This window comes from Maniola hyperantus, chromosome 10 (genome assembly GCF_902806685.2).
Source record: "Maniola hyperantus chromosome 10, iAphHyp1.2, whole genome shotgun sequence".
Classification (NCBI taxonomy): Eukaryota; Metazoa; Arthropoda; class Insecta; order Lepidoptera; family Nymphalidae; genus Maniola; species Maniola hyperantus.
In genome coordinates, this window is record NC_048545.1 from 9,445,835 (window position 1) to 9,471,307 (window position 25,473).

Sequence of the window (25,473 nt, forward strand, 5' to 3'; positions counted from 1 at the left end):
GATAGCATCGGTGCCTGGTTATCTTTTACTTGCCTCTTTTGTGACGTCGTTACGCAAACCAGGCGATGATTCCAATTACTTTAATTTGGGCCATTCGTTTATAAATAAAATTGCCCTATACATTTGGAAGCGATGGATAGGTGTTGTAGACAGGATCCATCGTTTTAACAACGGTGTAGCTCATATAGCTTCTATCAGGCCGGCTAGGAAGACTTTCCTACGTTTGGCAGTTCTTACCTAATCGTTGAGCCGTTCTTTTACTTTAGTTTAGGTTAGATTAGGTAAGGATAGTTAATAATTATTATTTCAATTTATAAATTAAATGTTATCGCTATGTATATTTAGCATATGTTTATGTATGATATATCGCCTATTTATACATACAGTTTTTACTGCTTGCTGAAAGCAGCCCGCTATTTGAGGAAATATTATTTTTCTTAAAGGCAACCCTTTAAGGGCGGGGGAATGGTGGCGCCACCTGTTAGTACCTTTGGATAAACATAATTTGACAAGGTGTTCATGATTATTTTATCTACCTACCCTCCATTTTCCCCTTCGTGCACTTTTGCCTATGTTCGTGGTGTCAAATACAACGCCACGACGCCAGTATGTTCTGCGTGCTCCGCGAGACGCCCCGTTGACAATTGAGTCGCGTCCTCGTGTTCATACAACCCAATAAGGAAGGTGAATCCGTGATAGCCGCTGTTCGTCTGAAGATACGCCCCGAAGTGTCCCGTGAAGTGAATTGTGCATGTGGGCGATACTCCTGAGTGCTTGTGCTGAGCCTGTTCCTGCCGGCAGACCGTCGAGGTTAGTGCACGAATCCTTTGTCCTTCGTTTGCCCCTTTTCACCTGCGTGGACACCTTCTAAATTCTAAACAACCCGCATACAGTCCGCTCCAGCTCTCGCTGTCGAAGGTGGACAGTGGCCCACGAATTTACACCAATATGCTTAATATGAACTGACAATCGATTCTAGGGGCTGCATGATATCGATCTGGTGAACAATGAGTTATAATCTATGCCTTTTGTAGCACCTTTGGCTTTTACGAATAATAATATGATGCTGAGTAAGCAGTTTTTTACCATAGAAACCAATGATAGAAACATTAGTCATCATTCTTTTATCCTTATTTATAGGTTTGTGATGCACCTGTCTGTATCTATTAAAAGCAAATTTGGAAGGTATTGACGACTGGATGATTATCTTAGCAAAACGATTCGAGTTTGATTTCTGGTTAGGACACTTTTCTGAACGCTAATGATTATATGGTAATTTTTACACGACTGCGCCAAAAAGAAGTAATGATTTTATAGTAGTATATGCACTTAGGTATGTATGTTCCTTTCAGAGAGAAAAGGGTTTTGTCCATAGTCTACCACGCTGGCCAAGACTTCCACACCTTTGAGAACATTATGGAGAACTCATAGCGAAAATCTCGTCTCCCTAAGTGACTCCTAATAGAATAGTATGGGATGGAATCGAATCGTGTTACAGGAGTATCGAAGAGAAAATATTGTAGATACATTTTTTAAGAAAGCTTTAAATAAAATATTTTTCTAGTAGGTAGGTAATTTCTTACTACCTACCTACGTACTGCCGCAGATATATCTCTAGTAAACACTACTATGTACTACTGCGAGGTACTATTTAATTGTGAAATACTCTTATAAACAATAGTTACCTTGAGTTAAAACAACAACAACAACAACAAAAGTAGTAGATATCTGAGAAATATTACCTACCACAATAAAAACATTTCAATGCAAAACGCTAATTACTTCATTACTAACACTTTATTCCAAACGGCGAGAAGTTTTATCTCAAGAACGTAAATACCTCTGCTAACAAATTGAATAAACTTATTTTTATCTTCAATCAAAGAAATCCTTTACGACTCCAGCAAGATAGTCCGTGAAGTCTAAATTAAAGTTATCGCTTTTAATAAGAAGCCTCTACAATATTCATTTAAAGCCATTTCCGTAATCTACCTTTTGCGAAGATTATCTAATTAAGGCGTCTAATCGATTTGTTACATTATCTTGCTGCTTAGCTGATGAAAATTACGAAATCTAGGTTATTAGTCGCTCTACGTAATATAATACTTATCTAAAGAAATTTAAAAAAAAAATTGCATTCCATGTTTAGATTATAATAGCCACTTTATGTTTTATAGTTATTTAGACAACTGACACACGATTTTTTTATCAAAAGATATGTGTAAAAATTAAATCACAGCCCACGATCAATTTTGACGGAATTCGGTACATAGATAGATAGGTAGCCTGCATCCCAGAGACGCATATTATTAGCTACTTTCGATCCCGGAAAATCCAAGAGTTCTCACGAAATTTAAAAAAAAAATTACATGGACAAAGTTGTGGGCATCAAGTAGTTTATAATAAGAGGTTGGTCATTAGGTATAAATTATTATTATTGTTAGTTAGAAGGCAATAGACTCATGTTATCCAAATGCTACTTTCATTAATAACCTAAGTAACAACCTGTAAACGTCAGCATCCGAACGGTTTAATCCTACACTTACTTCTCACATTAAAATTATTATACGCACGCTATAAAAGTTCCATTAAATCGCACTTTCGACACCTCGGGCTACCAGCTCCGGTAGATAGCTTGATATTTATGGTGTAGATAAAGGACCAGAAGTTGTTCGGTTCTCTATTATCCTTAATAAGTATGGATTAGTAGGGCGAGGTTTTCAGACCGCACCGTAAATTAGAGGAAGACGGCATTTTATAATGGCCCTTGATTATCTCTTTTATGAACCAAGTTCTACTTGTGTGCACTGATAAGTGTGGTTTACGGCTTATAATAGGTATATTTGAAGAAGTTAATTGGAGACTAGATATTATGTAGGTAGTAGGCACACTTAATACGGGATAAGCAGTTCCATAAATAGTTTATTGTATGCTTTATCAGGTTGTAATGGCTCGGTAATCCTACCTTCTGTGACAGTATTATTTAATTCAATACCGCATCTAACTTATACGGTAGTTGGTAGGTACATATCATGTAGATATGGAATTCATATTCATGTATTGAGTTCTCTAGTACGCAGGTTCGCTCGTGTAGTAATAGTCCCTAATCTATTGAATATTTATTTTGCAACTTCACTTAATTTAATTCTAGGTAATTTTTGCTTATGGTCCCGACCTGTTCGCGATATATTTAAATACATTTTTGCGTTAACAGGTGGGAAAAGTCCTTTCCTAGAGCTTTTTTCTTCATCTAACTAGATATTATCATCATCATCATCAACCCATCACCGGCCCACGTTTCCTCAGTGACTTAAGGCATTCCAGAACCAACTCAAATAATTATGCTTCTAGAATTTAGATCAAAATTGCAATAAAAAATTCTAATAATAATTTATCGGTGCCTACCTATATAGGCTCTGCTATATTGAGTATACAAACTTTATATACAGTCTATACATACCATTTAACATTGTTACGAGTTCAGTGTATAGGTAACATATCGATTTGCAGTCTTCAATATCACATGTCAGTGTCCGTAACGCTAGACACTGTGCCGACAATCGCAGTGGGTAGTTTATTACCAGTTTATTACATTTTTCAAATTAATTATTTATGACGTAGTTATTACAGTTTATTTTTCAACACAGGCCGCATATATTTGTGGTAGCTCTCGTTGACCACTTCAGCATTGAGCGGACTCTTGCTGGCTTCCTCTATCATTCTCTCGTACACTCTCCCGTCATAGACTCCTAGCGTTGAACATAAAACCTCATCTCTACTATCAAAAGCATCCACAAGTCATTGGATCATTGCATTGGATCTGATCAACGCCCGCAGCTCCTCGTGTTAAGTGTGAAGTGTTAGGAACATACTTGTTCAAAATATTATGCATACCTACATACCTACATAAGACTAAGATTCTAGGAATTATGATGATTCTAGGGAATTTGATGCTTTCAATATTAATGATTAAAACATCCGTAAATGACAGTGTGAGTTGGGGAGAATGCGATAGGTAATAAGTAGAATAGGTTCCTACCAAAATTAACATTCGTATGAGTTTGTACACACTTTTCAGACCGTTTGAAAACCACTTAGATTTTGTTTTTAATATTGTAATGATTATTTTAGATTTATTTTCACCAGGTTACCGGTTCAAACCCCACGCGTTGCACTATTGTCGTACCTACCTCCTAGCACAAGCTTTGCGCTTAATTGGAGGGGAAAGGGTATTAGTCAGCATGATAGACTTGGCTAATATTCTTTAAATAAAATTAGAGTTCTAAATAATGATTATAAATTAAGTACAAATAATATTAAAGGCAGTAAGTGTGCAGAAGAAAAGATGGTATCAAAATAGTCTCCTGTACAAAAAAGTCAGCGAAAAAATGGCTGCGTAAAATATTAATTTAATGAGGGAAAAGGGGACTAAGATTAAGTCAAGGAAGGATGTCATCCTCCCATGGGCATAGAATAGACTAGACTATCTGTAAAATCTGCAATCGAAATAATCCAATTGTAAATATCATAATAACAATCACAACATAGATGATGTAGAAACCCAAGCACAATGAAAAATACCTAAATTAATTTGGCGACATTAAGCAATGGATTTGTGTTGTTAGGAAGGTATTCCGCCTCAGGGTGCAATTCCGTTGAGTTACGAGGCACCGTGTGACCGCTGCGCAGGTGTGGGCCCTGAATATACGGAACGACCGAATTTATTGCTAATTTTATATTTTATTGCGCCCCGTACTCGCATCTCTACGTTAAAATGACCCATTATTGTCAAAGTATTGGATTCAAAACACATTTTTGTAAAGATAAAAGCATTGTAAAAGGCATTGATGAACCAATTACAAATTCGATTGAATTTTTCACATTCATAATTCCTTAAATTGTTAATAATACTTATTTTGACTTTGAAGAATCTAAGTAGGTGTAGTTCCAATCAAAACCATATAATATTTAGGAGAGTAGAGGACTTGGTTCTTAATGACAAAATGAATCTAATCGCATTCTGCAAATAGCCTTAAAACATAAAAACCACTCTATCAAGCTTTTTTTTTTTATTCAGATACAAGTTAGCCCTTGACTGCAATCTCACCTGGTGGTAAGTGACGATGCTGTCTAAGATGAAAACGGGCTAACCTGGAAGAGGTATGGCAGTTTTTAATAAACCCATGCCCCTTCGGTTTCTACACGGCATCGTACCGGAACGCTAAATCGCTTGGCGGCACGGCTTTGCCGGCTTTGCAAGCTGGATTAAGAACTAAAATAGTTTATAGACACGATTTATCTAATACCTACTTAGCTCATTTTCTCAGAAAAAGAAGACGAATTCATTGAAGACAACAGATCCTAATGGATACAATCTCAGTACACAATGCTTAAGGATATTATGCTTGACATAAACACACTACAATTGGATAAAAAAGACACAATTGAAGTATAGTACGCGACAGGTCGAGATGGCAATTGGGGAGGGAACGCCTCGCAAATCCGTACAGCCACCACGCTATCTCAGTGCAGGATAGCGCGGCATACCCCGACTGTCATCTCGATCTATCGTATCGCGTACTATACCTAGGTAGGTACATTTACCACGTAAGCTTGAGAAATAATTAGAGGAAAAACTTCAGAAAGCTTTCACTGTCACAACAGTAACGGTACCCCATCTACGATTACCACAATTCACCTAAAGTTCCTCTTTTGTTTCCACCCGTCTATTATTACCGACTGTTTCCCTCTCGCTTATTGTTACAGAGATATCAGGTAATGTGTGCTGGTAATGAAAGCTGGGGTGGTATTAGACGGGTCTGCATCTAAAAAAGGACCTTTTCACAGGTAGCGCATGAAAAATCACGTGGAAAGCCTTTTCATATGTTCCTAACACAAAACATTAGAGCTGGTACTTTTATAGCCTGTGAAAAATCATGAAATCACGAATCTCATAGTGTAAATTTTTTACTTTCATTTAAATTTTAAGCTTTTTTCAAAATTCCTCAAGCATATTGTGCACGCAATGAACACTCGGATAGCTTCTTGTAAGAATGAGAAATACTTCTAGTTAAGTTAATGTAGCACTAATGTATTAAGTGTGAAAATTCACTTTCCATGAAAAACCACCTGTAAAGTATCAGCGCTATTGACCTTGATCATAATAATTCCTAGTTAAATTAATGTAGCCAACTCTGTAGATGCAAAAATTTAAAAATCGCTTTCCGTGAAATCACTGTGATAAAAAGAAAACAAAATGAAAATGATTTAAAAGTAGCCCATCTAGTCTGCAACTCAGCACTGTACCATAGCCGTCTAATCTTCTAATGCATAGAGAATAGAGATCGTTGAAACAAACTGAACAGACTTTAAATGACTATAATAATTATTATTGTTATAGGAATGTAAGACCGTAATGTAATGTAATGTATGTATGTAATGTAACCAGAACGCTAGCAAAAACTTAGCGTTATTTTTATACTACCTAAACACAATCAAATACCAATAACCATTTGCCTCATTTTTTAGTTTTAGTGATTTAGTATTTTTCAACCCTGCAATGTATAGCGTGCGAAATTCGGGTCAATGCCCCGCCTACGACGTGGCACGTGGCACAATGACTCCGAATGGCCTACTTACGAAACGTTCATTGACCTCTAGCGTCAGTCAGGTGTTTTATTTGCAATATATCGTGAAGTTTTACAATACATAGAATTTTTTATTTATTTTTCTCGTTTTTTTGTGTTATCAATTATCAGTAATCATCAGTAGTATCACCTATCTTCGTTTTAACAGTCGTAGGTACATAAGCTTTATTACAAATTCAGTTAGTATTAGATACTTACTCCATAATCTTATCTTCTCATTTTATCAGCTGCAGTACCTATTTAAAAATGAGGTCATTATTTTGAGATACAATGAGAGCAAGAAAAAAGTACTACTCTCATTATCTTACATGCTATTCACAACATTTACATTAAATTTATCTAAGAAATAATACACGCCAAAACTCGACACGGAAAATCTTCATTTATTTTAAGACACTCTAAACTAACAAGGAAGTATCGTAAATATCTGTTTATTCCCACAGGCTCGATTATTTGTCAAACTGAATCTCGTGGAATGTGAAGTATAAAGGAAAAGGTCGAAAAAACTCCTAACTCAAAGTTTTTGCTGACAAAGCTATAGAAAGAGGGGGGATATTCCTTTCGTCAAGAATACCTATATAGGGCAATAGGTCAATCACTTGTTTATTTTGTGGAAGAAATTTATAGAATTGTTTATTTCGAGGATCGAGGTACGTAAAATGATCGTAAAGTTTTATAACTTTCCAATGTATTTGGTATTTTATTGTAACCCAAATTAATTAGATTTTGTAAGAGGCCCAAATATAAATACAGTCATAAAATAAATTGTGTAAAACTAATTGTAAGTATAAAAATAAAATAAAAATTATTGTTTATGCAACCTATCACAGTTACGCAACCTATTCACTAGTGACTAGACCCATATTATTATAAATGCGAAAGTATGTTTATTTGTTGGTTTGTTTGTTAATGGTTTCTTGGATTGTCCTTCAATCACGTCGCAACGGAACAACGGATCGACGTGATTTTTGCATGGGTATAGTTAAAACCCTGGGGAGTGCCGCAGGCTACTTTTATCCCTGAAAATCGAAGGGTTCCCAGGGGATTTTTAAAAACCTAATTCCACGCGGTTGATGTCGCGGGCAATAGCTAGTTATTTATAATATTGATTAATATTTTCGGGTTTTCAGCTAAATGGTTTTAGGACTTACTTACTTTGCAACAACTTGAAACTATATATTTCCACACCTGCGCTCTATTGAGCTCTAGACTGAGCAATAAGAAACAAGGAATACTACCAATATTGCCTCCGCATCAGCTGTATTAATACAAGTCTACAGCTATTTACAGCAAGGTTGTAGACACCTGGCAAATAATAACAAAGGGGAAGGGAATATTATGAAAACAAATAACTGCACGTTATGTTCCCCGCCAGAGGTGACCGTCTTAGTAGTCTCTTTATCTCACCTATTTATCACCAAATAAAGGAAGCTGTGCCTCTGCGCCTAGTATTTATCATTCTCACATGTTTTCCTCATATTTTCTTTGGGTAAACATTATTTATATTATCATTGCTTATCCTTCTTTACGAACGCGGGAAAATTGCCTCGTTTTCTTATAAATAACAAAATTTGTGTAACAAATCGAACGTTTTGGTTGTCATTAACAATTGCACAATATAAATAAATGTTGGATACAAATTCTAAGCTTAACAATTTAACAAGATAAAGAAAAGTCTTGTATAATACCACCAGTAAAACATAACAAATTGAACAGCAAATAAAATGGTTAATGATTTAAAATTTGCCTTATTATTCGAAGAGACAGTCGCTAAAGTGCCACTTATTTTCCCGCCCAGATTAAAGTGAATACGAAACATAAAGCGACCCACCCAATTGTAAAATCTGACAAACCAGGAGGAGTAAGATACCGTTTGGTAAATTTTCTCCTTAATTTGATCACAGGCACTGTCAGAATGTACATTTGAACAAAATTCAAAAGCGTGGGGCGGAAGAACACGGGGGTTGTTATGTCATAGAGCCTCAGGGCTATATTTGGATTAGATAGCTATGGAATTGTTTTCTTACTTGGAGGAAAAGGAAAAAATGTTGCCAATTTACCTAAGTGTGACTGTTAAAAAAAATACTGTAGATTTTTTCAATCATTATGTTCATTTATTGTCATCATTGACTAAATATTTTAAATATTAAATCAAACATTTAAAAAAATATTTCAAATATTTTATTGATATTTTAAATGGGAAAGTGTGCGTTATTTGTGAGTTTGTTGGTTTGTCCTTCAATCACTTCGTAAAAAAATAGGAGAGCTTGAGTAAGTTCTTAAATCCCATTTAGTTTTTCATCGTTGTGCATATTGGTTTGTATTGTAACGTACTTATTACCAATCAATACAGTAGATATATTAATTTCACAAACTGTAATAACGAACTGTACTCAGTATTTCTTTAAAATTGCGAGATTGAAAAATATTTTTACGGAGAAAATTTGTACGGAAAATCCAAGGTTTATAATATTTTCTAATTAAACAAGCTCGACACCTGTTATAGCCATGTGAAAATACAATCCCCTCTAGACGGCGTCTTTCATGTACCTACTTACCTGAGGCGAATAAAGAAAAATTTAATCTCACGGCCTGTGACCACGCTTTCAAAGTTTTTACTTATAGATACAGGGTAAGTACAGAGTTATTTTGTAATGTGAATGAAAAAATGATTTATTCCCCATTTTTTTCCTTTACTTACATACCTACTTTTTAATTTTGCTGAACCTATTTTTACACAACAATCTTGTGATCGGGCCTCACATAAATATTAATGTATGCCTATGGTGAAACGCGCTTGCATACAAATGCATAATAGTGTAAGTCCTTACTTATAATACTTTTAGAAAAATACAAAATGCACCAAAAATACTATCGGACTATTGATCTTTACCAATAGGTACCTGCACGCTGGATTCGAGATTGCCGATTGTGTTTTTGAAACAACTTACCTATTGATTTTCCCCTTTTGGCGCTGATAGCAGCAATGAGCATCATGCGAGTGTACTCGGAACTGAATGTTTGATGAGACATACCTAGATATTTAACAACATAGTTCAACACAGAGACCATTTGACCCAAAGTGTTAATTTTGATTCCCGGTACGCTCGGTACGGCGCTTTAATCAGCACAAAAAATAACTGCCATTTTGTATGACACACCTCTTCTAGCGTACTTGTATAATAATATGTCCATTTCTGTATATTGGATCTAAGTTGGTAAACGTGTAGTTACTCAACCAGCCAACTGTAACTACATATCTAGTTATAGACAATTTAATTCTATCACTTCACTCGTCTGCTCCTCCCGACACCATAAGAAGTAATCGATCCACACAACTCGATTTCGCAATCAGAAAATTCATGGCCACTGTACCCGTCTTACGGCCCGCTCTCCGCGGCACGTCATAAAGAGGAAATTGCCTTCCTAGTTGAATTCATCCCCGACGCCCGACGATGCCAGCACCTCACGTAATAACATCGCAGTATCCTCGAAATTTTAGTGTAGTGTGAACCAACGAACCGACATAAAGTCCGCTCGTTTGCGACTAGAATGCTTGATAGACGTGAATTTAAAACTCAGGAAAGGAAATGAATATAACACGTTGAAGATTTACAGTTTTGAAGTTTGAATTGTGGAATTTGCATATTCTTTTCCATATTTTCGAGCAGTGTGAAAAGTTGAAACTTTTGAATCTAAAACTTTGACTAGGCGGTTATAAAATTGTATTTGAGTTTTTATATCGCTTCCAATTATTTGAATTTATGTTTATCCAAAACAGAACGTAAAATATCATCGTATAAAAAATAACATTTTCTATAAAACCCTAATATCTCACAGGCCTATTCAATAAAGGACCCGATATATATGAGGCTTACAAAATACCGCATTCTGATTCAAAAACCAATAGGATGAAATCAATATTCAATATTCTTCTATATTCATTGACAATAGAATGTTCATTCAAACACATACGTCTACGCTTTCATCTGTACACATATAATTCACTTAACCAATGAGCCACATGCGGTGAAACGAGCAATCGCCGGATTGAATAAGACCAGGAAACGTATGAAATAACGTACGATAACCCCCGCCGGGCAAACAAAACGTAGCGCAGGTCAGAAAAATAACAAGAGGGTACAATCGAACATGGCTTATTTATAGCTCATGATGCCTCTCAGTATTTGGGTAAACGGATGTGCTTTGACAACTATAAGCATGCATGAGATCAGCGTAGGGTTGTTTTATGATTAGTAACAATCGTAGGTTATGGGCAATAGCGGTTAAAACAAATATTTACATCAAAAATGAAAATCATGAAATCAAAAACTTTCTCTCAAGTATTCTTTAACAGAAGAAGAACAGAAGAACCTACGTATACAAAAGTCAATCATTGTTCCTAATATTCTGAAATAGGTACCTAGGTATACGTTCCTGAAAATCGGTTTTCATAAAGCCCGACATGCACCAGAGTGAACATAATAATATATTGATAGATGATGAGAAAAAATTATCACATCATCTAACAACAATCTAATTGGTCTCTCAAAAATATACCTACTGAGTTTACGTTGTAAGTAGGCGTTCCTCTGTCGTTCAACTTGTAAATGAAAAACAAACTTTAAGATTGCGCAACTTTAATAAGCTGCAATATATCTGAAATTTATGACCTATAAAATAAATGATAATCTCAATCGTCTAATAAAATGTTAATCAAGGTGTTAATAAGCTAAATTACATTCAAACTATAGTTACAACGGTATTTCAAGCATCTGCCGTTATTTAAAAATCATCGACAACTTTATGATGCCCATCAACGGCATTCAATAATGATTATGACATACCTAACAATGATTACAAATTATTACTGACTAGACCGATACCCGCGACTTCTTCTGGGTGATTTTAGGTATTAGATAATCCCGTGGGAACTCGTTGAATTTTTGGGATAAAAGTACTCTATATCCGTCTCCGAGATGCAGACTATCTCTTCGACTTCTGTATCAAATAGATACTGCACACGACTTCGTCCACTGCGATTTAGGTTTTCTGAAAACCCCATGAAAACTCTGCTTTTACGGGATAAAAAGGAGCACATGTTCGTCCCCGGGATGCAATCTATCTTTGCGAAATTGGTTAAACGGATGGGTAGTGAAAAGCTAACAGACACACTTTTGCATTTAGGTACAATATTAATATGGCTTTGATTGAATATGCTTACCTATAAAATGTATTTTAAACTGTTTCTTCGTAAAATATTCTATTACGAAGTTTAGAAGTTTTAAGCAAATAGACAGATATGTCAACAGATTGCGTTTGCGACTTTATTTACCGTGGGTATAGGTTTCATGCTAAAACATAGCAAAACGATGTTATGGGGAGGATCAGCGAATTTCCCTTGAGTTATTTTGCAAGGAGTACTTACCTACCTTTAGACATGTGTCCGCTATAGCTTAACTTAACTGAAAACCGCTGCCGTGCCTATAGCGTACCGTAGCGTTATTGTCGTAGCTAGCAACGGTTTTCAGCTGTTATCATCTATGACGAACCACCTGACAACGCAACACTGCCAACTGGCAACTGACAATGCATTGTTTGGTTTTTTGGTAACTAGAAACGCAATAATTATGCCTTCTCTTTCTTTCTTTCACTGAAAGCTGAGAAGGAGCGGTTATTGGCTATCGGCTTAGTAACTAAGAACTTGGTAAACCAAAGCCGACCTTATCTCTATTACGCTAAGGCTTAACGTTACAAGTACTTGTCCATTACACTTTGATCTATCATTCTAAATACAGTTAGCCTTAGAGTAATAGAGATAAGGTCCTCTTTGGTTTATCAATCTTCATGAAATATTTTTGGTTAACTGGACTGTGGCAAACTATTCGTGCAGGCGTCCACTATAGTTTGACCTATGTCAATGATCAAATTAAACTTTACTGCTATGAACTTAAGGTTGTGATTACTTCACGATATTCATGAAAGTAAAATTGGTTTTATTTTAGTGAATATGCGCGCGCTTAGCTTAGTTACTACTACGGAAACCACTGCGCGTTGCGCATATTAAATTAGTTGAAACACAACTCTGATACCGATATTCGGCAACGGTTAACAATATCGGTATTGAAACTAAGTAACTGTTGATTAACCGTTGCCGTAAATAGCCAATAACGCCCATCTTTACTACCTATGTCAGTAATCCAAAGAGCAAGATATGAATATAAGACCTCTACAATTTCAGTTTTCCCGTAAACCATTACGGATTGTTATGTAAGTATAAAAAAATCAGTCACGGGCAGCTTTATTACGCTACAATAACACCGTCAAAGCCAAAAAGTCCCATTAAATTCTAAAAGAATTCCATGTAAGATTCTGTGGCAAATATTGTATGTTTGTAACTTCCAAGTTCGTACGTACAGCGAAATAAAGGAGCCTGTATGTTTCATTTACACGTACAGGATATCAAAGTATCAATGTAGAGTTGCATAGAACGCCGGACGGTGTGTTAAGGTGCCTACAGATTTGCTCGATTTTTCGTGCTCGTTGCTTCGTGTATTCAAATTAAATTGAGTAATGCGTAAGCAACAGACGATCAACATCGTATCGTATTTGGATCGATCGTCACTGTGAATGGTTTTTGGCGATTAATAAACAACAAGTCTTGTCTATCAAAGTTTGATTAGAATTTTCTGATTTTGAACTCAATATTATCGATCGTTAACATGCGACAATAACCATCGATAAAATTGAGCAAACCTGTAATAAGCTGACAGATCTTATTGGATGTCTAGTCTCTTAGAATGTGTAGTTAGAATCTCTCTTATCAGAATCTCTATAATAGAAATCTCTTAGAATGTTAAAAAGTCCAGTTTCACAATGTCCAGTGTTTCATGATGACTAGCGTCCAAACTATTAAAATCGATCGTCAAAATGCATCGAAAAAATATCGAGCGACAATTACGACCGGCGAAAATCGGACAAATATGTATGCACCTTTACAGAGAGGATCAGTGAATTTCCCCCGGGTGTGGTAAAGCCCTGCGTTATAGCACACCAATGCGACACGGCGTCACTTCGATTCAGCTTTGATGTGCCGGACGTCGACTTTGCGAGAACCCATCGCTCGAACATCCCCTGTCGCATGTAAACAACGAGGTTTATTTTATGTCAAAGTATCCTTTCGATGTTCTCCAAAACAGTGCAGTCTTCAAACAGAAATTTTCTTTTGTTTTCAAAACAGTGAGGTACCTATTGAGTGGGTATTAATTATGACTAGTTCTTCGATTTTGATCCGTTGTTATTAGAAACGTTCAAACTGAAATGCTTTTCAACATTAACTAAATTATAATTTTTGAAGTTTGGGTACGGAACCCTAAAAAGATGAATAAGTATCAAAGAGCATTCCCACTTTTCTGTAGGTTAATCATCATCATCATCATCACACGCCACGGTCTTGCGCCGTCTGAATTCAGCGGCTCCCTGCGACTCGTCTGATGTCATCCGTCCACCTAGTGAGGGGTCTTCCAACGCTGCGTCTCCCGGTGCGAGGTCACCATTCCAGCACCTTGAGACCCCAACGTCTATCGGTTTACAAACTATGCCACTTCAGCTTCACAACCCGTTGAGCTACGTTGGTTACTCTAGTTCTCCTACGGATCTCCTCATTTCTGATTTGATCACGTAAAGAAACTCCAAGCATAGTTTTCTCCATCGCACGTAGATTGACTCTGAGCTTTCTCATGAGGCCCATAGTTAGCGACCATGTCTCGGATCTATATTTCATCACTGGCAACACGCACTGTCCGAAGACTTTGGTCTTCAAGCACTGAGGAATTTTGGACTATAGGTTAATAAAATATATAAAAACAGTAATCTGAGGACAGCCATAAATTATTTCGTCACCATATAAATTACAAGTAGACACTGTAACGGTCGTTTCACTCGACACAATCTCCAAGATAAAAAAGCGCTTTCAACATTTAAACTTTCCCAAAAAACCGATGAAAAACTAGTGACACTCTCGAGATTCGTCTTTTTTTTTTTTATCTCTACTTTAGGCTATAAATATCATACGCCCTCGCACTCGTGTAAAATGTTCCACGAACTACCAACTAGCCAATAAATTCGTGAGATTAATGATAGATACGAAATTTATTTACTTACGACTAAGTACTCACTAGTGGCAACGCGTGACTCCGTTAACATAATAAAGGCTTTCTGAAATCTTAAAACGTTAAAAGTCCAGGACTAGTAGATAGGTACTGACATGTATTTATAAATTAAAACGAGTAAAAAGCCAAGCAAAACTTTTATGATAGGACTACTAGGACACGAAAAGAGCGCCAATCAATGTGTAATTCAGACATTACTTACCTAGTGTTTACAAAAAAGGAAATTCATCAGACATTGGAAATTACAAACCAATAAAGTTTATTAAACAGTATTTTACAAATTCTTCGCATCAATCCTGAATATCACCAAAAATAAATAGGAAGCAGCCAACTTTTCTATTTTCAGTTTCAGGTATGAGATGTGTGACTCTTATACGTTGATCGAAATTATACTGTACTAACACAATAGTTATAATAATAATATGGTTTTAACAAAAAATAAAGAGCTTTAGTCACTATTTTTTGTATTGCTGCATAATGCATATTATAGTACCTACCTAGTGTACCAGTTAGTTTTTACAGTACGCGGCAGAAAATATTTTAAATCCACCTTTACAATGAGATTTTGGCTTTGTAGAGCGTTGTCTCTGTCACTCACACCTATCTGACGTTTTGTGGGTCTCAACCGCTATCTCTTTCTAAAGGTCGATGTACATTATTTTCTGCCACATACTTACTGTGCTCAAATTAAATTTAAGTACATACAGACATGACTCTTCTTCTCTTTAACATATAGAATATACCTGTGCCGTAAAATGTAATCTGTCCTTACAGCAATTAATCTTACACACACTCCTTATCTCAACACCTATAAAGTCGTGTTTGCTTTGTAAAGTACTAAATCAACGTGGAAACATTGCCGCTACACGAATGTAAGACAAAGCGATTAATAAAACTTGTTTTATGACTTAAATTTCATCAACTACTTAAGTAAGTACCTACATAACTACTAAAATAATATGAAGCAAGATATTGTTTGTCTTACTTTTTTCACAAAAAAAAATCTCAATACACTTTAACGGAGTTCGAAAATCATAAGTCATTCTGCTAGTTACTTCTTCTATACTTACTAATATTATAAATGCGAAAATGTGTAGGTATGTTTGTCTGGCCAATTTGGACGAGGTAGGTTAGCTTGCATCCTGAGATAGCTTTTTATATCAGAGAATCAAAAAGTTTCTATGGGATTTTTAAAAATAAGTATAAATCCAAGTAGACAAAGTTGCGAGCACATCTTTTTAACCGACTTCAAAAAAAGGAGGAGGTTCTCAATTCGTCGGAATCTTTTTTTTTTTTTTTTTTTATGTATGTTCCCCGATTACTCGAAAACGCCTAGACCGATTTTGAAAATTCTTTTTTTGTTTGAAAGGGTATACTTCAAAGTTGGTCCCATTTCAATTTGGTGAAGATCTGATGAACATCTTCGAAGATAGATACTGGAACTCCTGAACGGATAAGAGTAAATTGCTCGCGATCAGTGTAATAGCTTAGTAAACAGTAGATTTTTAACCAGTCATAGCATAATTCCATGGGGCCACTAAAAATTGTGAAATAAAAAATTTTTACAAAAAAAATAAAAACCGACTTCGTTACACAAACACTAAAAATTGAAAAATAATTTAATTTATTACCGAATATATTATGTATACAAGAGTTAATATAGTTCCATAATAATATTTTTTGGGGTCGGTGCCAATGAGGTGCCATTGTGGAGTCCCATAAAAATATGAAGTCTAGACGATTCGCGCAGCTAAAGCTAATTGGCACCGGCACCAAAAAGTATTATTATGGAACTATATTAACTCTTGTATACATAATATATTCGGTAATAAATTAAATTATTTTTCAATTTTTAGTGTTTGTGTAACGAAGTCGGTTTTTATTTTTTTTGTAATTGGTTTAAAGGAAGCTAGCATCCTGGAGACAAAATATTATGTAAGTAGTCACTATTTTTTTCCACAGAAAATCAAAGGGTTCCCACCGCCCACAGAATTTTCACTTGCTTTAATGGTAAAGGAAAACATCGAGAGGAAACCTACATGCCTGAGAGTTCTCCATAATGTTCTCAAAGGTGTGTGAAGTGTGCCAGTCCAGCGCGCGTGGTGATCTATGGCCAAACCATTTTCATTCTGAGGAAACTCGTTTTCAGTAGTGAGCCGGCGATGGGTTGATGATGATGATGACTTATTATGTTCAAAAATAAGTCTGTACTCCGTAGCGCTGTAAAACCATCCAGCAAACAAGAAAAAGTATAGAAAATAAAAAGGCGGTCTCATTATAATCAAGCTGTGCCGGGACTCAGGACCGCACCTCGCCGGTGACCTCAGAGGGCGGGGGCGAATTAGCGAGTCATTGTTTTGTTTATATTTACACGTCAGCCATAACTGGCGCAACTTGGATTCTATTCATTCTGATCAACGAAGGATTACAAATCACCTATAAATAAATTATTAACTTTGGTTATTATTAATCTAACTCTTCTGTCTAATCGGGCACCTCTGACTTTTCGAAGTTATGTATTTACGTTTCAAGTAGTTAAATATCACTTGCTTTGACGGTGAAGAAAAACATCGTGAGGAAACCTGCATGCCTAAGAGTTCTCCATAATGTTCCGAAAGTGTTTGAAGTACCGATGACGGTTTTTTTTACCAAAACCCATTCAAAACAAGTCTTGTGAGTGATTTCACTAAAAACTGCATCGATAAAAACATAACCACGACTGATGTTGATCAAGTTTGTATAGGCATGGTCCACAAAGCATTTATTTACTTTCCTTACCCCCAACTTTATCACTCAAACTGGGGATATGGTCGTAACAGCGTCCATCATTTGTACCTTTTTCACCCTAAGAAAATCCGTTATCCTTTAAGAAGTGGAAAATATTACACAATTCGAAAGTGCCAATATGATATAGAGCCTTTTATCGGTTCCGGAGCTCCGTTGTGATCACAGAGGGGGTCAGGGAGGTGTCATAATTATTAGAGTCAGCAATGTCTTGTAAAAATGCCTAAGCCTTACTAAAGTACCTAAAAAAAGGATCTCGCGTCTAGATTTTTAGCACTAGAATAAAATAAAATGATTTGTTTTACATAGGCGTAATTTATAGGCGATTACGACTGTTTAAAATACCGACGGTTCGGAATGCAGACTTCTGTTTTAGTAGCTAATACAGTACGGGTGCAGAGAAAAAAGAAACAGCTTTGCTACTATTCTAATTTATTTCTACAAAATTCCGTTTCCATCGATTTTAATGCTAATTATGTACTATTTATATATATCTGAGGGTCGCTTTTTGTACCGCGTCCTAGGTTGTATGAAAACCGGTGGTAGCGTACCGTGGGTACACATTATATTATTACGCAGGCACGTCTACCGTTTCAACCTGACTTACGCCTGCGTAACAGATTTTGCTGTTTCTCAATAATTGCCATCTCTATTAGCTTGGAATGTTATTAGATTAGATTTAGGGTTTTTTAGGTAGTTATTCAGATAGATTTGTACTATTAAGGGTTGTTTCGATTTAATGAATAATATATCGAACGAGCGGAACGCCCCGCGCCGGTGCACGGATAAACCCGACCAGGTTTTTGCTGCATCGAAATGAAATTCGTAATGTAGTATTTAAAAATGTATGTTTGTTTTAAATAAAAAAATAAAATAAAAAATTATTAAGAAACAATGTTGTTAATGTAACAAGACTAAAATATTATATACCGCCTAGTTAGTAGTAGTGTTAATCGTAAAGCTAAGCGTGCTTTTTTTACGTCTGATATAAATGAGGTCTACTCCTCTAGTAAAATGGCATCTCCCTGGAGAGGGTAGATAAGAGAACCGTGCTCATATCATTACAAAGGGTGCGTGAAATTCGATAGCGGCAGCGGGCAGAGTACGCTGCAGTGGAACGGATGATCCGATAATATTGAGGTTCATCTTTTGTTGCCATCTCCGTGAATGGTTCAGGTTTTTTTAATAAATTCGGACTTAAAAAGAGATTGAGTTACGCATTAATAAAAGCATAATATTGGTAGTTACCTACGTATCTGCTTAATAGGTATGTACCTATAGAAAGATTATATCAAACTAATATAAAAATATTTCAATTTCTTAAAGAAATGATAATATAAATTGAAATAGAAAAAAGTTGCTTATCAGTTTCATTTTGTCACCAAGATGGATGATAATTTATAATCTTATTTCGACTGATCAATCAAGTGTACGCTTATTATCGATATATCGAGTGTGTAGAAGTGTGTGTCATAGTGTGTAAGTTATGTAGTTAATGTAGATTACCTATGTGTATTGTAAGTGTTCCTTATGAAATTCATAAAATAAAATTGAAATAATGAAAAGTATAATACGAAAGCTTTTTTATTGAAAGTTATGCCTCAAATAAGTAGGTAGCTACTGAAATCAGACTGGATGCAAATATTTCCCCAATAAGTAGGTTCTGGGGTAGGTTTCCCTACCTGCCCCAAAAAGTACGCAGGAATTGACTTATCTGATTTTATGTCATACCATTAATTTGGCACAAATAAAGTGACATTGAAAAAGCTCTCGGTATCTTTTTCCCTCGGGACCTACTGGGGTTTCGCTTTTACTCCCCAAATGCACCAATTAGTGGTAAAATAAAAATGCAACGGAACCACGCGTTACGCGCTACCTCAGGGATTAGGGGTCCGCGTCCCACGTGGGTTTTAATGGTGTTTCTTTGCTTAGAGGGTGGTAAGTTATAGACGCATATGGACTGCTAGTTAAATCAATAAGTAGTGAGGTTGTAAGCCAGGGGACTTGTAACGACGTACCTAAATATTTTTATGATTCAATACAAGTATTTTATTATGTTCCATAGATTTATAGTAGGTAATTATTTTCAGTCTAAGTTATGTTCCATGGAGTTGCAGTTCTCGTACATAAAATATGTTCGCGTAGTTTGATAGCATGAAAAAGGATTTTATTTCATTGTTTATGGTTTCATGCGTAATAAGTGCAGGTGTTAGCATGTTCGATTTTTAAAATACTCTTTTTTTTATCCATTACAAGATTACAAGTTAATCCTTGACTGCGATCTCATCTGGTGGTAAGTAATGATGCAGTCTAAGATGGAAGTGGTGGGGGGACTTGGAAGGGGTAAGTCAATTTTATTCAAGCCCAAACCCCTTATCAGTTCCAACATGGTATCGTACCGTGACGCTAAATCGCTTGACGGCACGGCTTTGCTATTAGGGCGGTAACTAGTCACGGTCGTAATCTTCCACCAGACTAGACCAAATTGCCTCTGCTGGGAATCAAACGTGGGACCTTCCACTTATAAGAACACAGCGCTTCGCACTGCACCTGACATGTTGTCAAATTCAGATTCGTAGTTTAGCTACAGCTTTGCATCAAAAATAGGTAAAGTACCTAAGTAATGAGAACCTCCTCCTTTTTTGAAGTCGGTTAAATAATAATTTACTGTTATTACCAAATAAAGCTTACTTTTTTGCCATTGTGATGTTTATAATGATAAATCCATGCTTCTGAATATACCATTGAAACATTGAGTATAAGAACTTAAAGGGCTTCTAAATGTAAATGCTTAAAACAAACTGTCTATCCCATTAATATTTAAACTGAAAATACCCAGTTTTCGTGTCACTATAGCTGACGGACACGCAAAGTTTATACACGAACTATCAATACACGCCAAAATTAATACCTTAAGCAACTATTCCCTTTAAGACTAATAAAATAGAGCTGCAAATGACGTGAAATATAATTTTATATAATGCCTTTTGTTTATCCAATGCAAACATATCAATGCTTCGCGTGTTCTTCATTGTGAGTCTATTTACAAAACCTTAATCCTTTCACAATGGCGGATTAAACTGTAATATAAACCGAAACGGCTTAATATCGAAGCGAATATATCATTTTGTTCGCACCTCATTAAGTTACATGATTTATTAAAAATAACGAGCGAAATCGTGGATAAAAGGCTCGCGCAGTTACGTAACGTACCGACTGACATATATCATTTACGGATGATAAAGTTAATTTTGACAAAAGCATGAAATTAATTATATTCGACAGCAGCATCTTGAATTTCAATGTTTTAAAATCGAGCCGCTGGTCTTATGCTCCGTCCAGGAAATGTTGAACACTGTGGCACACATAGGTGGCACTAGTGTGTACGCAAACACATGTGCACACTCTATTCCCTCAATCTCATAGTGCAATGAGACGGCAATCCAACCCGATTGCATTGAAAACAGATCTCAAGTAGAATCAGCGTCTGTACGTGTGTACAGAGTATCTGAGCCTCAATAGCTCAACGGGTAAAGGAGTGGACTGAAAACCGAAAGGTCGACGGTTCAAACCCCGCCCGTTGCACTATTGTCGTACCTACTCCTAGCACAAGCTTGACGCTTAGTTGGAGAGGAAAGAGGGGAATATTAGTCATTTAACATGGCTAATATTCTTTTTTAAAAAAAATCTTTAAAAAATAAAATCTTTAAAATATTAAAAAAAAAATTAAAATAAAATCCCTTGAAAACTGAGCCAATTAGTCCAAGCCTACAAGTGTTCAATACAGGCTGTAACAGAGGTCGATATGCTTTTGGTTACATGTTCGGTTTACCTAAACTTACCCATATTGAGCACAAATTAATAGTTAGGTATATTTCTTATCTTTAATAGTCGTTTCACATGAATCGGTACGCGGTTATTGATTTTTATTACCGCTTTCGTCGTACTCGTTAATATAAAACACTGTTGTTATTATAATTAAACATTGATATGCAAAGCCAAAGATATGCCTACACGTATAATCTCATTCGTCAAATTTTCTAATGGGTAACTTTACTCTCCATTTCAAGATTCCGTTACATTTTGTTCCCAACAGTACAATACACAATTAACAAATAAGACACAATAAATTATCCGGTATGCAAGTGTCATTAAACATTTTTTGTATTAAAATTCGCGCTGCAAGTGCTGAAAAGTATTACAACTTGTTTAATTTAAACTTTGTCAAAACATGCATGATCTAGAGTACTTTTCAAAATTTTACTGAATCTGCTCGATTTGCATACAAAATTGGGCAAGAGTAATGGCAACTCCTATTGTTAAGTACAGAATATAAAGATATGAATACAATAGTATTTTAGATAGGTGCTTAAAGTCAATAAATACCTTACAATGTAAAGCTGCCAAAAATAATACATTTTTAATTGTTCAATAAAAGTGACACTTTTGCATGTTAAGTTTGCAAAGGGCTTTGATGTATCTTTGGTTTTTTATATCATCGTAATTAAAGCTAAAATTTACCACAGCCGCGTATCGCGAACACGTTGCTCTAATGAAAATAAAATTAGTTTTTCCACATAGAACGCTCATCACGCAAACTAATAAATAATAATCTTTATATTCGTGCGTTACAGCTTGTAATATATTTAGAGCTGTTATAAAATGGCCCGGAATTCTTTGCCATTCCCAAAAACACATAAAACTTATTGTTTGCCTCAAAAATTTTATTTATAGCTCATTACTATTTTTTATTACCGACGAATAAATTCCGTTTTTTTGTTCCTACACGACTAGTTTCAGTTTATTTTTGTTACGGCCTCATAAAATACGAGCAATATAGAACGACATTTTTATTCAATAAAAAACTGGAGGTAAGTAATTAGAAAACTTTTATTGAGGTAGATACATCCATGATTGAACCTACTATAAACTTGTTACATAATAATCATTTTGTAATAGAATTAACTGCAGTATACCAACTTTATGCTTACTTACATAATATAAAAAATGAAACACAGCAAATGTAAATCGTATTAAAATTATCCGTCAAAACATATCAAAAAAGTGCTCAACCATGCTAGAGTATCTAAGTAGTCTTACTCTGCGTTCATGGCGTTGAATCTTAGATACACAACACGAAATGAATACTTATTATTTTCAAATGAAGCACCTCGCGCATCGCATTTCAGAAGGTACCACAATAAGATAAGATAAGATAAGTGTTATTTTGGCACAACTACAAACAAAACAAGACATATTTATAAATCAGTTATAATAACAAAAAATTACAGTGCACCAGTTTTCCGAACTGGTAAAACTGTGTCTGGGAAAACAGGGCTTCCTGTTGGTTTTACAATATTGGTTGCGTTTTAACAAAATGAAAAACAAAAAATACTATTTTATTTTGACATAAAAATATTGTTTCTAAATTCAAACTTTTCCAGGCTGACCTATTTAAAATATCCCAACAACAATGCTTTCACTAAAAAATAAATACAAAAACTGAACGAAAACTGATAACAATGAAAGAAATAAAAAACTGGTCAAGTGCGAGTCGGACTCGAACACTCGTTCCGTACCATCGTACAAGAAATAACACGTCTTTTTAAAATTTTTTGGTCAATCAGACGTACCGTTTTAGGTTTTGATTCCATTCACGGCTCTTGCCAGACACGACAGACAGACAGACAAACCAAGTGATCCTATAAGGTTTCCGTTTGTCTCTGGAGATACGGGACCCTACAAATCTTCTTTACATTTCAATTTTTCCAGGCTGACCTATTTAAAGGCGCATCTGCATAAAAGTGATCAAAAAAGATTGTAAAGCCTTGCACTTTAATAACAGGCTTGAAATGTCAGAGCTGTGCCCCATTTTCCTTTCAGGGCCCGTTGACACCGCTGCGATAGTACAGTAGGCGACCTTATGGACTAAGAGTCAGCGCGTGCCAGACCTTCGTTATTTTATAAAAGCTGAAAGTTTCTCTGCATATTGTCCCCAACACTGGGAGTAACATTTGTTTGGATCATGGTGGCTTTGGGAGCTAACAGGTAATAAAGGTGTAAAAAATCTTACATCTAAGTATAAAGTCTATATTTTTATATTTCCTTCAGAATAGTATTAGAAATCACTTCATGCATTGCCAGACAATTAGAGTCGTGGCAACCCCCTGCCAGACACACCTACCTTTAAGTACTACACTTTAAACGATTTAAATGATTTATTTGTTCTTACAATAGGTTTATCTATTATCTGTTATCTCCCAAAGCCACCATAATCCAAACAAACTGTAACTATAGACAGCATTTCCGCTGATAAGTTCAAGCGACAAATAGACAACTTTGTCAAATATCTGGCAAAAATCTACTTGCCCTGAAGTAGTACTTTTTTTCATTAAGATTTTCACCTTCATGCTTTTGGTCCACCAGTGACTTTGAGTTTGACATGGCTGAATTATATCAACATGTGTAACACTCGTCCCTATGTTCACGCCTGTAAGCCTTTCTACAGAAAAACAAAGCCTTCCGCGTGTCCCGCTGTCACGCGGGAAGATTAAGAGCGTCACTCAATGTCACCGAACCCTTGTAACTACTGCAGAGCTTGTGTTGAGCCTTCATAAAAAATGTAACTAATATTTACATTTGCAATATTTTATTATTTAAATGTATACTTTTATTAAACCATGCATTAAATATAAAGACATAAAAAGCGGTGATAACCTAGTGGTTAAAGATCTCCTATTCGAAGAACATACTAGTCAAAATTAGGCGCAATACACACCAGCACATTGAAATGCAGTCGAGGCGCATCATATTTCTTAGTAATAACTTAAACTCATCTTTATTTAATTAAAGCATCTTTTTAGTCTCCTCCACGATTTGTGTTCAGTATATTGATTTGAACCGTATGTTATACTTATTATTATAATATAGCGACATCCCTGATGAGTGACGGCCCGAAATCCCTGAAAGAATGCCAGCGTTACGTTTTCGTAGCGCTTGTGCTATGTCAGCGATTTGAACACCTGCGAGTTCAACGAGAACGTGTTATAAGTTCACACGAGCTATTTTAGACTTACATCTATCTTTTAAAGTTTGGTATTTGAAATTCTAGTCAAGAGCAAACCTGTTCCCCGTATAAAATGAAACGGATAAAAATATCAATTCCTATTGTAATTTGATAGTTCGACGCTAATGCATCTCGTCCAACGATTGTCTCACAAACAATAAGGGCCCTGCGGAAATGCAATTAACTATGTATTCGTCGGAAAGAGGAAATATCAATTCGCCTGTATGGACGACCACACACCTACGTAAATCTATTTATTGAAATTTAGTTCTTATTGTTATATTGATAAGATTTATGTGTAGGTACGTATGTATTTTTAAGGTCTGCTGTACAGAGAATTGACTGATTTGATTCGTTTGGCTTTAGCCGACGAGCCCGCTTGACTCAATTAGGTAGATTTGCTTTCACAGTGGGCAGTGATACCTACTCAGCTATGTTAATTTTTATTACTACTAATATTATAATATACTTACTTAGTACTTTTACCAAAAATAGGCAAGGCTCGTGAAATCAGATAAAATCGTGAATAAATAAAAAACACAATTGGCCTGGCAAAAATATTTAAAAAAATCATTTTAAAATGGCCACCATATTGAACTTTTTCAATTTATATCCACTATCACTCGGGATGATGTAAGGATTCTAACGATATCCATTACATCCAAATCTGTTCAGTCATTTAGATGTTATGGTGGGTGGTAAAATAAAAAAACTCATACAAGTAATATAATCATGATCAACCCATTACCCGCCCACTACTGAGCACGGGTCTCCTCTCAGAGTGAGAAGTGGCCCAATGCGAATA